Genomic DNA, 15252 nt, shown 5'->3' on the forward strand with positions numbered 1-15252 from the left:
TTTTTGGTTTTTTTTGGTTTTTCGAGACAGGGTTTCTCTGTATAACCCTGGCTGTCCTGGAGCTCACTTTGTAGACCAAAGGGGACTTGAACTCAGAAATCCACCTGCCTCTGCCTCCCAAGTGCTGGGATTAAAGGCGTGTGCCACCACCACCCAACTTGTTTTTGTTTTTAAGGCATGGTTTATTTGTGTGGCTTTATCTGTCCTGGAATTTGGTCTGTAGACCAGGATGGCCTCAAACTCAGAAATTTACCTGCTTGCCTCTGCCTCTGCGCCTCTGCCTCTACCTCTGCCTGCTTCATGTGCTGGGTGGGATTAAAGTCATGTGCTACCACCACCCAGCAATATTTTATTATTAACTTTAAGGAAACAATGTAAATCTTTCTTTTATTTTTTTTAGATTTATTTATTATTATATCTAAGTACACTGTAGCTATCTTCAGACACACCAGAAGAGGGCATCAGATCTCATTACAGATGGTTGTGAGCCACCATGTGGTTGCTGGGATTTGAACTCAAGACCTTCAGAAGAGCAGCCAGTGTTCTTAACCGCTGAGCCATCTCTCTACCCCCATAAATCTTTCTTTTTAAAAAAATGTATTTATATATGTATGATTTTGTGTTAAAAATATATGTGCATGACAGGGTCTATCAGATCAGAGGAAGATTTTGTAGAGTCAACTATATATTCTGTTTATATGGTTCGAGGTATCTAACTCAGAACCTCAGGCTTACAGGCCAAGAGCTTTATCTAATGATCCATCTTGTTGGCCACAGTGTTTTAATTTCTTTCTTTTTAAAGATGTATTTATTTTTACTTTGTGTATCTTATTGTTTTGCCTATATTTATGTATGTGCACTTTGTGTGTGTCTGGTGCTATGGGGGGATTTAGAGACCCTGGAACTAGAGTTAGTTAAAGAGGATTGTAAGTTACTATGTGGGTTCTGGGATTCAAACCCAGATCCTCTGGAAAAGGACTTTTAACCTCTGAGCCATCTCTCTAGTCCTGTCTTTCCTTTTCTAAGTCTGGTAACTAGCTGGGATATTTTACAGATGTCCTTTATCAAGACAGACAAACCCTTCACAATTTTTAGGTTTCAAAGAATGGATGTTGTTTTGTGACAAGGACTACTTTCTCATCTATCGAGATAATCATAGAGTTTTTATTCTGTTCATAGCAGTGGAATATGCAGATCTGTTTTCAAACATTGACAGATCTTTTATACCTTATACAAACTCCATTTATCCACTTTATCTTCCTCTGGACTCAATTTGCTACTATGTTAAGGATTTATGTTTATAGAAGACTTTGGTCTACTTATTTGTTGGCAAAAAAGAAAAAATTACTACTATGTTTAAAAATTTTTTATTGATTCTTTGTGAATTTCACATCATGCACCCCCAATTCCACTCACCTCCTTTTCACTCCTTTTTGGCCCTTCATCCTTGCAACCTCCGTGCCAAAGAAACTAAAGAATAAAAGTAAAATAAAATAAACACCTCACCATGGAAGCCATGGCGTGTCACAGTGTGTCACACAGTGTACCCTTTGACCAAACAGGTTTACTTACATATGTATTGCAGTAGATCCTTGGTCTGGTTCAAGGCTTCTGGCTTCTTCTATACTATCAATATTGACTGTTGCAAGATTTAAGAAAGGTTAATGAAACTATGATGGTAATGGGAGCATTACAGACTGGACTGCCATCTCCTGTGGCAATTCCAAAAGGATTTTACAAAATAGTTATGGATTTAAAGGATTGTTTCTTTACAATTCCTTTGCACCCTGAGGATTGTGAGAGGTTTGCTTTCAGTGTTCCATCTGTAAATTTTAAGGAACCTATGAAAAGGTATGAATGGACTGTTCTTCCTCAGGGGATGACAAACAGTCCCATGTTGTGTCAGAAATTTGTGGCACAAGTAATAGAACCAATAAGGAAGAAATGGCCACTGATTTACATTGCCCATTACACAGACGATCCAGGTGTCATGGAAAATCTGTAGTTTTGAATTTGTAGGACTGGCCCCTTCCTATACCCAGCAGTTCATAGATGGGGTAGATGTTAGGGTAGGTGGTAAACTTTATTTTTTTTTCAAAGTCTACTTTTAATAATTATTCTTAAATGCTTTAACCTCCCTTTTAGGCCACCACCTGTTAGGGATGGGCCTGGTATTGTTTGTATTTTGATGCTAATTCCGCTCTTCTGGGATGGGTTGTGAGTCACATACCCAGGTGACTTCTTGTGGACCAATCCCCTAAAGAATGAAGGGGCCAATCACTGGACAACTAGGCAGAACTTCCAGGTTGGATGGAGGAAGAGAAGAAGGAGGAGAGAGTTAGAGGCTTTTGGAATGGGGATAGCCGAAGGGCAAGATGTAGCTGCTAGTGTTTCCTGGTATCATGGCAGATCCATCAGGATTCGCCATCAGAGGAGTCAGATTTAATAAAGCTTACAAGATTGGGTTTTAGTTGATGTGCCCAGAGATTGTGTTACCATTGTTTCTGAGCTAAGTTTGTTTGGTGTTTTTCTTCTTTTGACAATTTGACTGGGTTCCAGAGAGAAAGCATGGGTTTGCCTGATGTGCACCACAAAGGTCATGGGGGCTTTGAAGCATGTCAGCATGGAGCTGACATGGTAACGACCCACCAGTGGGAACTTATAGAGAGATTGTGGAGTTCTGAGTCAGAGTCTCCACGAGATAAGAACAGGTTGGTCATTGCCTGCCAGTGCATGGCCTGCCAGGCTGCCAGGGCAGAGAGTTGTGGGACTCAAGTGGGGAAACATGCTGGTTCCTTTTTATATTTCCTGCAACAACCACCCACCAGAGGTAGTAGGGAAAAAAAAAAAGAGATGGGGTAAGTGGACCTGTTTAGAAATGGTTCTTTGGAACAAATTCCATCTATGTTGTCTAGAAATTTGCAGTTTAGTTCATCACAGGTCAGCAACGGCAGCTCAGTCCACTCAAAAACACTTCACAGATATGCCAGCAGTCCAGTTCAGCAGTATCAGGTTGTAGAAGTGATGGCACAACCTAACAGGAACAGCCAGGCCTCAGCCTCCACACAAGTTAGCAGGAGGGATCAGGACCAACAGAAACACTGGGCAAAGTTCTCAACTGTGCCTCTCTCAGGGCAGTGAAGAGCAGTGAAGATTCCAGACCAACAAGCACTTAGCTACTCAAGTAAGCCAATCTCATCCTCCTTCACTGTCTGTGAGACCTTTTTATACTCTCTCCAAACATCTTGTGTACCCTCATGCTCTACTGGTCTTGCCTCAGCACATGATTCTGTCCCAGCTGACACCACTCTGACAATCAGCCTGAGTCCACAGAAGCAGCAAGAAACTACAGCACACCATCAGAAGTTTTTTGATGTGTTTCTCTCTATGACAACAGACAAATGGAGCTCAACTACACAATGTAAGGTGGACCAATACATGTGTGTGGTTAGTAAAGAATCCTTCATCACATCCTTTCATGTGCTTGCTTTAGCAGAACATTCTTTCACCTGTGTCTGCTTCAGTGAAATGCTCCTTCATGAGTCTGTCTTAGTCTTTCAGCAAAACACCATCCAATACAACTGACTTTCCAAAGAATCCTTTTTTTTTTTTTTTTTTTTTTGGTTTTTCAAGACAGGGTTTCTCTGTGTAGCCCTGGCTGTCCTGGAACTCACTCTGTAGTCCAGGCTGGCCTCAAACTCAGAAATCCACCTGCCTCTGCCTCCCAAGTGCTGGGATTAAAGGCGTGAGCCACCACCGCCCGGCTACAGCAATTTAATTTAAAGACAGTAATTAGCTTTATTTTACAACTCTAGAATAAAGGATCGCTTCATCCATAAAGCACAGTTAAAGTGTTCTTATGAGCTGAACAGAAGAGAGGTGAAAAAAAGTAACACACTTCCCTGGCTGGCAGCAAGGAGGCTACACAAGGCCTGGAGTTACTGTAAAAGACATTAACCAGCAGGAGTTCATCAGAGCTGTGACAGCCTTCCTAAAAAATTTAGGAAGCTGAAAGTCCCTGCATGGGTGGACATAGTAAAGCTGGCCAAACAGAAAGAGTTTGCCCCATATGATGGGAACTGGTTCTATACACAAGCTGGTTCCACAGCATGGCACCTGTACCTCTGTGTAGTACTGGGGTTGGTTCCATGGCCAAGATCTACGGAGGATGGCAGAGAATCAGTGTCAGGCCCAGCTACTTCAACAGAGGCTCCAGGAGTGTGGCCTGCCAGGCCCTCCAAGCCCTGGAGGGAGTGGTAAGCTAATACCCCAGGGACAGAGATCTGGACAGGATCGCTGGACAAGTGGCCACTGCCAACAAGAAACATTAGAACAAAGGATTCTGGGTGAATACATTGCCTCATTCATTAAAAAAAAAAAAAAAAGCAGCTCATAACACCAGTTGATTTCAAAGTTACTTTTCTTGTAAGACAAGAGTAAGAGACAAAAAACAGAAAAACTGATTATTAGTAGGTAAAGGTTGACCTACTCAGAGACCCCTTAGTAACACTGTCTATTCTTATTCCTGATATTTGGGGAAGCCAGGTGACAGCTTAGGAACATGGAACTGTAGCATGAGATCCTCCATTTTGACTTTAATTCTGCTCTGTGGCAGGTTGGCCCAAAATAATGACTTCATGCAGCTATTCGATGAGCGACTGAAGATGACTTTTGAACTTCTTTTTTGTTGTTGTTGTTTTTGTTTGGTTGGTGGTTTGGTTTTTTCAAGACAGGGTTTCTCTGTCTAGCCCTGGCTGTCCTGGAACTCACTCTGTAGACCAGGCTGTCCTCGAACTCAGAAATCTGCCTGCCTCTGCCTCCCAAGTGCTGAGACTAAAGGTGTGTGCCACCACTGCACAGCGACATTTGAACTTCTGAATCCCCTGAGCGCCAACATCTCACATGCTGGACTCATAAGCCATGTGCTACCTCACCTAGCTCTTGTCTATCAAAACTTTAAGTTTACATTACTTCTGTGACCATCAGAAATTCTATTTCCAGGAATTAATCTTATATTTGGGCATATATATAAATACTACATGCATATAGGGCTTAGTAAGATTTTGTAATGACAATAAAAATACAGACAGACAAACAGACAGAAAGGAAGGAAGGAAGAAAAGTAGAGATAACTAGATATCCATGAATAGGAAGATTAGTAAAAAAAAAAAAAAAATCAAGGCTCATTCAAACAACAGGATACTCTGTCGTGAGGAAATTAAAGCAAACATAGACTGACAGCAGTGGAGTATGAAAACTTCTAAGCAACACATATTTGTCCTTTAAAATTACTTAATATAATTTATTATATAATTAAATTTTAGTATTTAATATAAATTTAAAATTATTTAATTTAGTCTACTTGTGTGTCTATGCATGTTGGGGGAATACATGTAGAGTTCAGAGGACAATGTACAGAAAAGCCAGTTGCTTCCTTGCACTGTGTTTGTTCTGAGGATCAAATTCAGCTCACCAGGCTTGGTACCAAGTGTCTTTAACCACTGAGCCATCTTGCTGGCCCAAATATGTATATTTTTAAAAATTCATTAAAATCTCTTAAAAGGCATATCTCTTAAGATATGACTAAAAAACTACCTCTAGGAGGAAACTTAAAATTTCTATTTTTCATTGCATCTTCCTGCCCTGTATCAGTTTCATAATATAACATTTTTAAGTTATAGATACTAAAAATACCCAAATTATCATTAGATCTCTAGTTCCCCTCAGCCTGGAGTTAAAGATGTTGTGGGCCCTGGGTAGGTGCTGGAAACAAAGCCCTCAGATCTTCTTCAGAGAACTGAGTGCAATAACTGCTAAGCTATCTCTCCAGCCCCAAAGAACAATTTGTAATGGACAAAGAACTTAAGTGAGGAATTCAAGAAATAGAAACAGACCAAAACGGTAAGAAAAGCCTTTTCAAAGGGAACAGCCAAGAATATAGCTAGTAAAATGTATTTGGTATACTTATCATTTCTGAGTTTGGAACAGATTCAAACATTGATAATGACATGTAATTTGCTTAAGTTTAATACTGTTCCAGCCTCTCCTGCAAAGCCTTGGTCCTGAGATCAATCTCTTATAACCTTCTGAGTTCCAAACCTGCTGAATACATACTTCAGGGAACTTTTATCTGACTTAACCTGGGCTCAGAAGATAGATATGAACATTTCCTCTATGAGTCTCTTGCCACTCAGCTTAGTAACCCCACTGGCAGTGACAGGGATCAAACCCAGAACCTTGTGCATACTCAGGCAAACCCTTCCTGCCTTTTCTTGGTGATTTATTTTCCCCAGGTAGGCTTATCTCCAGAGCAAGTCAATACAGAAAATTATTCTAGATACTGCTTCTAATTATGTAAGAGTCCAAAAATTGCTGAAGGAAGACCCCAGACTCAAATAGTATGCAAAGACAAAGAGCATTTATTCTGTAGAAACAACCAGCGTGCAGGGGGTCAACCATTCCCTAAAATGGTGACCCCCAGAAAGGCGTGCAGGCCTTCTTATAGGGAACTGGGAGGACTCTAGAGGGACTTGGTAATCTAAAATTTCATTGGTAGATGCTAGGGGGTCAAAGATGGTCAGTGGTTTGCATTCCCATGTCATGCAATGTTTAACCATAGGATGGGATAGGGCTGCCCAGCACAGATGGCCCATTCTGAAATAAAATATTTCCTCATTTTTGTGGTTATCCCCAGGCTGTTTTTCGGAGGTGGGGGGTTATGATTTTGTTCTGAATTTTGTGGTCTGTTCTTGGAGCTGGTGCCTTATGGCCTTTTCCCCCCAAAATCAGGTCTGGTCCTTAAATACAGACAAATGGGGTCCTTTCAGCAACCATAGCAGTCCATTTTATTAGTCAGTTTTCTGTTGCTATGATAAAATAACTGAGTCTGGTTACTGGTTTAAAAATAACCAAGAAATTTATTTTCTCCAAGGCCTGGAGACTGAAAGTCTGATAGCAAGGTACCAGCAGGTTGGTTGGAAGAGTTGCTCTCTACAAGACCATACCCTTTCTCTCCATCCTGCACAAGGATGGGATGCTATGATCTTGTCAGAGTAGTCTCACCATCCATGTCTTCTAGAAGGAAATTCAACCTAGAGATGCAGACAGCTTAAGCAGAAGATTATTTAATTCAGAAACTCTGACGAGAGATCGGAGTGTGCAATACCAAAGGCCAGTAGCAGCCAGTGCATTCTGTCTTGTGGATTTTAAAGATTTTTTGAATACTTATGCAGTGGGTAGCATATTTTCGAGATAAGATAACTCTTTTCCTACCCAACTCACAGGAGTGTGTTCTTCATTTTAGTATATTTCTTCCCATGATGTTCTGGAAAAACCCACAAAGCAGGCTGTGGCAGGTAGCAAAGCCACAATGTGAAGGATGTTTTAAAGAAGTGAAGGTTCTCTGAGGATGTAGATTCTTCCATACTGACAGCTTGGGAAAATGCCCTGAAGACTTAGGTTTTTGGTTTTTTTTTTTTAAGATTTATTTTATTTATTACATGTAAGTACACTGTAGCTGTCTTCAGACACTACAGAAAAGGGTATCAGGTTTCATTACAGATGGTTGTGAGCCACCATGTGGTTGCTGGGATTTGAACTCAGGACCTTCAGAAGAGGAGTCAGTGCTCTTAACCACTAAGCCATCTCTCCAGCCCCCACTTAGGTTTTTTTTTTTTTTTTTTTTATGTAGTGAGGCCTTATCTGCTGCCTCAAGGACACTGAGCCACAGAGTAGTATTCTGTCCTTCAGAAGATAAAGATAAGACAGGGCTGAGGTTCTCCTGTTGACCTTACATCTCACTCCTTTGTGGAATGTTCAAGGTTCTAAGATTAGACTCAGGGCCATCAGTTAAAACAAAACAAAACAGCAAAAACTGAAACTTCATTATCCCCAAAGTTGAGGCCATGGTTCAAAAATGTGTTAAGAGGGGTTGGAGAGATAGCTAACAGTTTAGAGCATACACTGCTCTCCCAGATCTCTCTCCCTCCCCCTCCCCTTCTCCTTCCCCTTCCCTTTCTCCCTCCCCTCTTCCCTTACCTCCTCCCCCACACACACTAACCTATCAAGCTGCACACCTAGGAGCAAGGCTTAGGCTTGCGTGTAAGACTCCCTTTTTCTAGATCCACTGCTCATGTCTAGCTTTGAACTGGAAGACTGCAAAGAGCAAAGGGAGCCAAGAGCAGCTTCAAGTCTTTCATTAGAATGTCAATCCCAATCCTTAGTAGCAGTCTAACCTTAATCCCTTGACAAATAACAGATCTGTTATTAATCTGTCTTAATTTTGTTTTTTTGAGATATGTACCCCAGGCTAGACTCAAACCCACTATGTAGCCTAGGATGACTCTGAACTCCTAACCATTCTACAGCAACCTCCCAAGCATTGGGATTTCAGGTGGAAACCATAACTCTATCTCCTAGTACTATCACACTAACCCCTAATACTGAGTTTACCCTTCCTCTTTATCCATTCTGTTCTGTGAAAGCCAGCCTCTATATTTCTAGTTTGGGGGCTCTTGCCTCAAAAGAACAAAAAATGAAACACCCTTTAACCTAAAAGTGCTGTAGTCTCACTGGATGCTCCTGAATTATAAAATCTGTCTGTAGCCCCCCCCCCACCTCTGCACAGACCCTACTGCTACCACCTAACAGTTACTTTCAGTCCCTCCTCCCTTTCCATCATTCAGCACTCCATCTTTGCAGAAATGTTCTTTCTCTTTGGTTTCTGCTCAACCTGTCTGCCTTTCCAGATTCCATCTCAGCAAGATGATGGACCACTCAGAAAGTTTGTCAACCCCCAGTCTACCATAGATCTAGCATATTCTTTTATTTATTTTTAAATTAAAATTATACTTATTATAAGTGCCTTAGTTTGAATATGTTTGGCCCAGGGAGTGGTACTACTTGGAGGTATGGCCTTTTTGGCATAGGTGTGGCCTTGTTGGAGTAGGTGTGCCACTGTGGGTGTGAGCTTTAAGACCCTCATCCTAGCACTGCCATGCTCACACCATGATGATAATGGATTGAAACTCTGAACCTGTAAGCCAGCCCCAATTAATTAATTTAATTAAGGCAATTTAAGAGTTGTCTTGGTCATGGTATCTGTTCACAGCAGTAAAACCCTAACTAAGAAAATAAGGTTGCAACATACATATCACAGTGCATCTGTAGAGGTCAGAGGATATCTTTGTGGAGTTGATTCTCCCTTCTACCTTCATATGGATTCCAGGGATCTCTCTCAGGTCCTCAGGTCTGTACAGCAAGCAGGCTAGTCACTAAGCCATCTGATCTGCCTAGCAAAATCTTTTCCAATTGCAAAATGTTCTCATTCACTAGTTACCAATATTTTTCCAAGTGTATGGTTCCTATGTATTGTCAGCATTAAAAAAGTACTTATAGAAAAAGACAGAAGCAAAGAGGGAGGGTTCTGTTCTTGAATGAACAGAAACCAACAAATCCAGAGTACATACCCAATGGTGACCTAGAGATGTCACAGGCATGGGGAGGAGTGTAACAAAAAGCAGAGGTTTACCAAAGACAAATATAAAGGATTATGTAAGTTGTTTAAAATCAATTCTCCTTCGCTACAAAGGTCAGTGCTGTGGGTACTATCCATGACTTATGAGGTAAACTCACTGTGACATTCTTCACGTGTACCAGCAGTGACCATTGTGCAGGGTGATAGTTTACAAAGAGTCATAATAATTTGGGTGCTTTGCTTTGCTTTGCTGGTCTGTTTATCATAGATCGGTTTAGCCATGAACTCCTAGTCCCTGGCACCACTTACTTTGGTGAGTCCATTTTGGTACCAATTTCTTTTCCAGTTTATCTAAAAAGCAGTGTGCCTTTGTCCTGTGAGCTTAACAGAATTTGGAAGACAATTCTGCTCTAGACCTACAGCTAACAGTCCAGCCTTTCACCAAAGAGCCCAGTGTTACCATCTTCAGCCACACTCACCTAGGTCTCACTATCCCCCAGAGTAAAAGCACTCCACTCTGGCTTCCATGTCCTCAACCATGCACAGCGCCTCATTCATTTTCTACACTTGAACAGAAGTCCTATCCACAGCAAGCACAAGTGGTCCTAGGACCACTGTTCATAGCCACAGGCATTCCTTGCCCACCTCTGTATTGGAGCTAATATCTTGTGACTGATAGGTTTAAAACCTTTGGAATCTATTAACTCACAGATTCACTAGTTTCCATCAACCCAAAAGCTAAGACCACCATCAGAAAGCATCTTAGGTCTATAGAAAAGTCCCCTTCTATATCTTCCTGTACAATGTACCTTGATTTATGACCGTCTTTGTTCTGTAAAACTACAAAAGTGAATGAAAGTGCTCCCATTTTAGATCATGGGATTCAGAGTAATCTAAATCTGTGTTTCTGGCCCATAGCCATTCAAAATGGCTCCAGAGTGAACTATTTTTTACTCTGTTTAAGATGAGAGATGTGATTCTTGCATTGACAAGAGGTGTCTCCCAAAAATAATGGTCAGTGAGGAAGCAGGATTGTTCCAGGATACACCAACAATATTTTGGTCTTGTCCATCAGCCAAAACTGGTTACATATAAGGGTTTAAAAGACAATTTGACTTTCTTAGTCTATGTGGTAAAGCTCATAATGACCAGTGTCTACCACAAAATGGCACTTGAAATCAGCTAAACCCACTGTGGTAGTTTGAATAGATTTGGCCCCCACGTGCTTGAATGTTTGGCTCACAGTGAACTATTAAGAGGTATGGCCTTGTTGGAGTCGTTCTGGCTTTGTTGGAGGAAATGAACCACTCTGAGGGAAGGACTTTGAGGACTTCTATGCTCAGGCTTTGCCAATTGTAGAAGAGTGCCTTCATCCTGTAGAAACCAATCCCCTTCTGCTGCCTGCAGATCAAGACATAGAACTCTTGGCTCCTTCAGCACCAAGTCAGATTACATGGCGCCATGTTTTCTGTTGGAGACACCCCACATTAATCTCGAGATGCCTGGGACTCCTGATGAGAAGGAAGAAAAACCTGCTGGGGGTACTGTGTTTCAGAGCATGTGCCTATGGCCTTTTGTGGGCCCCAGTACGAATATGTCATTTCTGCAACTATTCTTAGTACTTATCATTCTCCTTATCTATTTACTGTTTCTTCTCTTTCCTACTTCCTTGATTATACTGGTATTTGGTGACCTGGAAAGACCTAGTAGGAGCCTGCTTGATATCCAGGAACTAGATGTTACCTACAATATCACCATTTTCCTGCCAACTCAAACTGGCCTGTTCGGGCAGGTTGGCTGTTATCGCTCTAACGCTAGACCTTGGGTCATATAAACAGGACAATTTCACCTAATTGACTGGAAATTTCGCTTGTGCACTATTTTGTTCCTATAAACAGTGTCTAATGTTACTGCCTAGGCTGCCCTCAGCCTCGAACCTAAGAAGCCAGCCTCCAAAGTGCTGCGATTACAGATTTGTTAGTGAAACTTTAGGGTGTATGGCCATGTTTTTATTTTTGAACTGACTAAGGTAAAGCTATCTTGTCCTGACTCCATTAGTGTCTATTTAGACCTTTCTCAGCTCTCTCTCCCTACAATGGCTACATCGGCCTTAGCAATACATTTGAGATTGTCCATGACCCTGAACCATAGACTAAATATATTAGCCAAAATTATAAGGTTTGTACAAACTACACATAAACTAAAATAACTGGAAATGGTATAAATCAAAATTAATTGTGTTATATCCAAAATAACTACTATGTTCTATCAAAACAAATGTTACCTCATCTAAGACTGATGTAATTGTTGTCTGTATGGTCTTTTGCCTTTAAAAATGCTGTAAGGTTGAGCTTTGGTACTAAGATTCTTTCTAAGGCTCTAGCCCACTAGCCGGCCAAATAAAGGACTCATACCCTGATCTGGCTTATTGATAGTAATGGTCTCTAACTTTCTCGAGTGAATTACTTCATTTTCAATCAGCTCTATTGGGTCTTAAAGCAGAGGTTTAGTCCCAAACAGGATAACCTAGACTTTTTACTTAGTTAATATCTCATTCACAGTTTATCTCTAGAACATTGGTTTTTCAGGGTGGCACGGTAGGGGTGGTATCATGGTTTGAATATGCTTGGGCCATAGAGTGGCTTTATTAGGAGGTGTGGCCTTTTTGGGATAGGTGTGTCACTGTGGGTCTGGGCTTTAATATTCTTGTCCTAGACTGAAAGTCAATCTTCCACTAGCAATCTTCAGGTGAAGATGTAGAACTCTCAGCTCCTCCTGCACCATGTCTGCTTGGATGCTGCCGTGCTCCTGCCTTTATGATAATGAACTGAACCTCTGAACCTGTAGGCCAGCTCCAATTAAATGTTGTCTGTATAAGAGTTGCATTGGTCATGGTGTCTTCTCACAGCAGTAAAAACCTAAGACAGGTAGTAGTGTTGGTGTTTATTTTGTTTTCTTGGCTAATGATTTTGCTAGCTTTGAGACATCATGGATTTATCACAATTCAGTAGGATAAACAGATGATTGACATCCTCCTGTTCCACTTCCTCCACTTCTCTCATCCATTGGTCATAGTAAGCATGATATGCAAACCTTTGACTTGATGGTTGTCAAGAGGCTTGATTCTTATCAAGCTTTGTTCTACAACAAACTCTCTGAATTGTATTCAGGGGTTAGGTATGAAATGCAATCTCTCCTTCAAACACTGCAGACTTTTTGACATTTTATCAAAAAAGAAATTGACTGTCACAGAGTGCAAGCTCTGTCAATCATTGAGGCCATGAGAGGGAACTCCAGAATTCAGTGTTTTTTGACTATCTGCTGCTTGGTTTTTGTTTGTTTGTTTCTTTCTTTTATTTTGATGGGATTGTTTTGTTTGTTTGTTGTTTTTTGGTTTTTGAAATAGAGTTTCTCTTCTTAGTTCTAACTCTTCTGGAACTCAATTTGTAGACCAGGCTATCCTTGAATTCACAGAAATCTGACTGTCTTTGCTTCCGAATTGCTTGGATTTAAGGTGTGTGGCACCACTGCCTGGCATTTGTTTTTACTTTCAAGGCAGGGTCCTTTCATGCAGTCCTGGCTGACCTGGAACTCACCATGACATCCTGCTTCTGCCTTCTAAATACTAGTATTAGAAATATGCATTTAGGGGTTGGAGAGATGGCTCGGCGGTTAAGAGCACTGACTGATCTTCCGAAGGTCCTGAGTTCAAATCCCAGCAACCACATGGTGGCTCACAACTATCTGTAATGAGATCTGATTCCCTCTTCTGGGGTGTCTGAAGACAGCTACAGTGTACTTACATATAATAAATAAATAAATAAATAAATAAATAAATCTTAAAAGACAAGAAAAAAAAAGAAATATGCATTAAGCTATAAGGATCCAAAAATTACCGAACAAAGACCCCAGACTCAAATAGTATACAAAGACAAAGAGTATTTATTTTTCAGAAACAACGAGCATGTGAGGGTCAACCATTTATCAAAATAGTGACTATGAAGGAGCTCACTCATGGGGCCCTTTTTATGCAGTTAGGGGTATCTTTTAGAAGGATTAGGTAATCTCTGATATGATTGGTAGGTGTCACAGAGGTAACAATATAATTTTGATTGGCTACTATGTTAGTTTTTCTATATTTAGAGAGTTGGTTAGGTAATCTAAAATTTCATTGGTGGGTGCTGGTAAGGACCCATGTGTCAGCTTCTGATTGGCTTATGCCAGGTGGTCAGTGGTCTGCATTCTTATGTCATGATTGTTTAACCACAGCATAAGATAGGGCTGCCCAACACAAATGGCCCATCCTGAGATAAGATATTTTCCCATTCTTACGGTTATGTCCAGACTGTTCTTTGGAGAGAAGTTTTATGACATTGTTCCTATAATTTATGATCTGTTCCTGAGCTGGTAACTTATGGCTTCCTGGGATTTATGGTCTTTTCCTGGAGCTGGTGACTTATGGCCTAGTTCCTGGGACTGGTGGCTTTTGAAGTCACCTTTTGAAGTCAGGACTGGTCCTAAAATGGAGACAAATGGGGTTTATGTCTTCCTTTCAAAGTCATAGTCAATAGCTGCTATGGCTAGTCTTTCCACCTATGACCATGAAGATGTTTGTAGTCTGGGCAGCCACTTAAGCCATGTTGATGTCTGAGAGCTCAGGAAAGCTAGCCCTATCTCTTGTCTATAGAAGTTAAGCCCTGGTTCTTCCTCCTAGCCCCCATGCTCCCAGAGATAAGACTCAGAATCAAAATACATTTGCAACTACTTTGGTCATACAACTAGACTCTTCTCTGACTAGATACAACTTAAAATATCCCATTTATTCTAGCCTACATTCTGCCAAAAGGCTGATTAACTATGCTGAGGTACCATGCATTTGTCTTGTCACATCTTTTTGGTGACTCTCCCACCTTCCCTTTCCCAGAATTCTTTCTCCTCCCAGATGTACACCTCTATTTTCTGCCTAAATAGGCCATAGGCCTTTTAATTGATAGGTGATGCATCCATACAATATACAAAATATTCTCTCTATACTTGCCAGCCAAGTGGCTCTCTTCAGTTGATGGTTTCTGGTATGGAGGCAGGTGGAGAAAGATTCATTCTCCCTTGAGAAGAGAGGGAGCTGGACACTAGGAATTTGACCATGATCCAGTGAATATATGGAAAACACAAAATGAACTGGGTGGGGAGCATTCTTTTTATTGGTAGGGGGGAGGTCATAGGGGAGGTAGGGCAGACATGGGAGGACTGGGAGGTAAGCTCAATTGGAGTGCATAATATGAGATTCCAAAATAATCAACAAGAAGGAAGAAAGAAAGAAAGGAAGAAAGAAAGAAAGAAAGAAAGAAAGAAAGAAAGAAAGAAAGAAAGAAAGGGAAGGAAAGAAAGGAGAGAGGGAGGGAGAGAGGGAGGGAGGCAGGGATGGAGAAAAGAAGGAGGAAAGAAAGCAAGAAAGGAGGGAGGAAGGGAGGAAAAGTGAAGGAAGGGAGGGAGAGAGGGAAGAAGGAAAGAAAGAGAAAGAAAGAGAGAGAGAGAGAGAAAGAGGAAAAAAGAAAACACCTGTGATCTCAACACTCTAGAGGCAAAGGCAGAAGAATCAGGAATTCAAAGCTTACCTAGAGTCTGTAGTGAATTAAGGGCTAGCCTGGGCTATATGAGACCTTAACCCCCAAAATAACAACAGCCGGCTTGCTCAGGCCCTGCTCGATCTGCCCTGCTCGCTATTGTCCCACTCGCTCCGGTATAATACACTGTAGCTACCTTCAGACACACCAGAA

The 15252-nt window shown here is 41.2% G+C and overlaps 1 pseudogene; it reads left to right on the forward strand.

The window, feature by feature from the left end:
• The first annotated feature begins 1879 nt into the window (after nucleotides 1-1879).
• LOC116098503 lies at nucleotides 1880-4662 on the forward strand (annotated as a pseudogene).
• Nucleotides 4663-15252: the final 10590 nt, after the last annotated feature.

This window comes from Mastomys coucha, unplaced genomic scaffold, assembly GCF_008632895.1.
Source record: "Mastomys coucha isolate ucsf_1 unplaced genomic scaffold, UCSF_Mcou_1 pScaffold20, whole genome shotgun sequence".
Taxonomy (NCBI): Eukaryota; Metazoa; Chordata; class Mammalia; order Rodentia; family Muridae; genus Mastomys; species Mastomys coucha.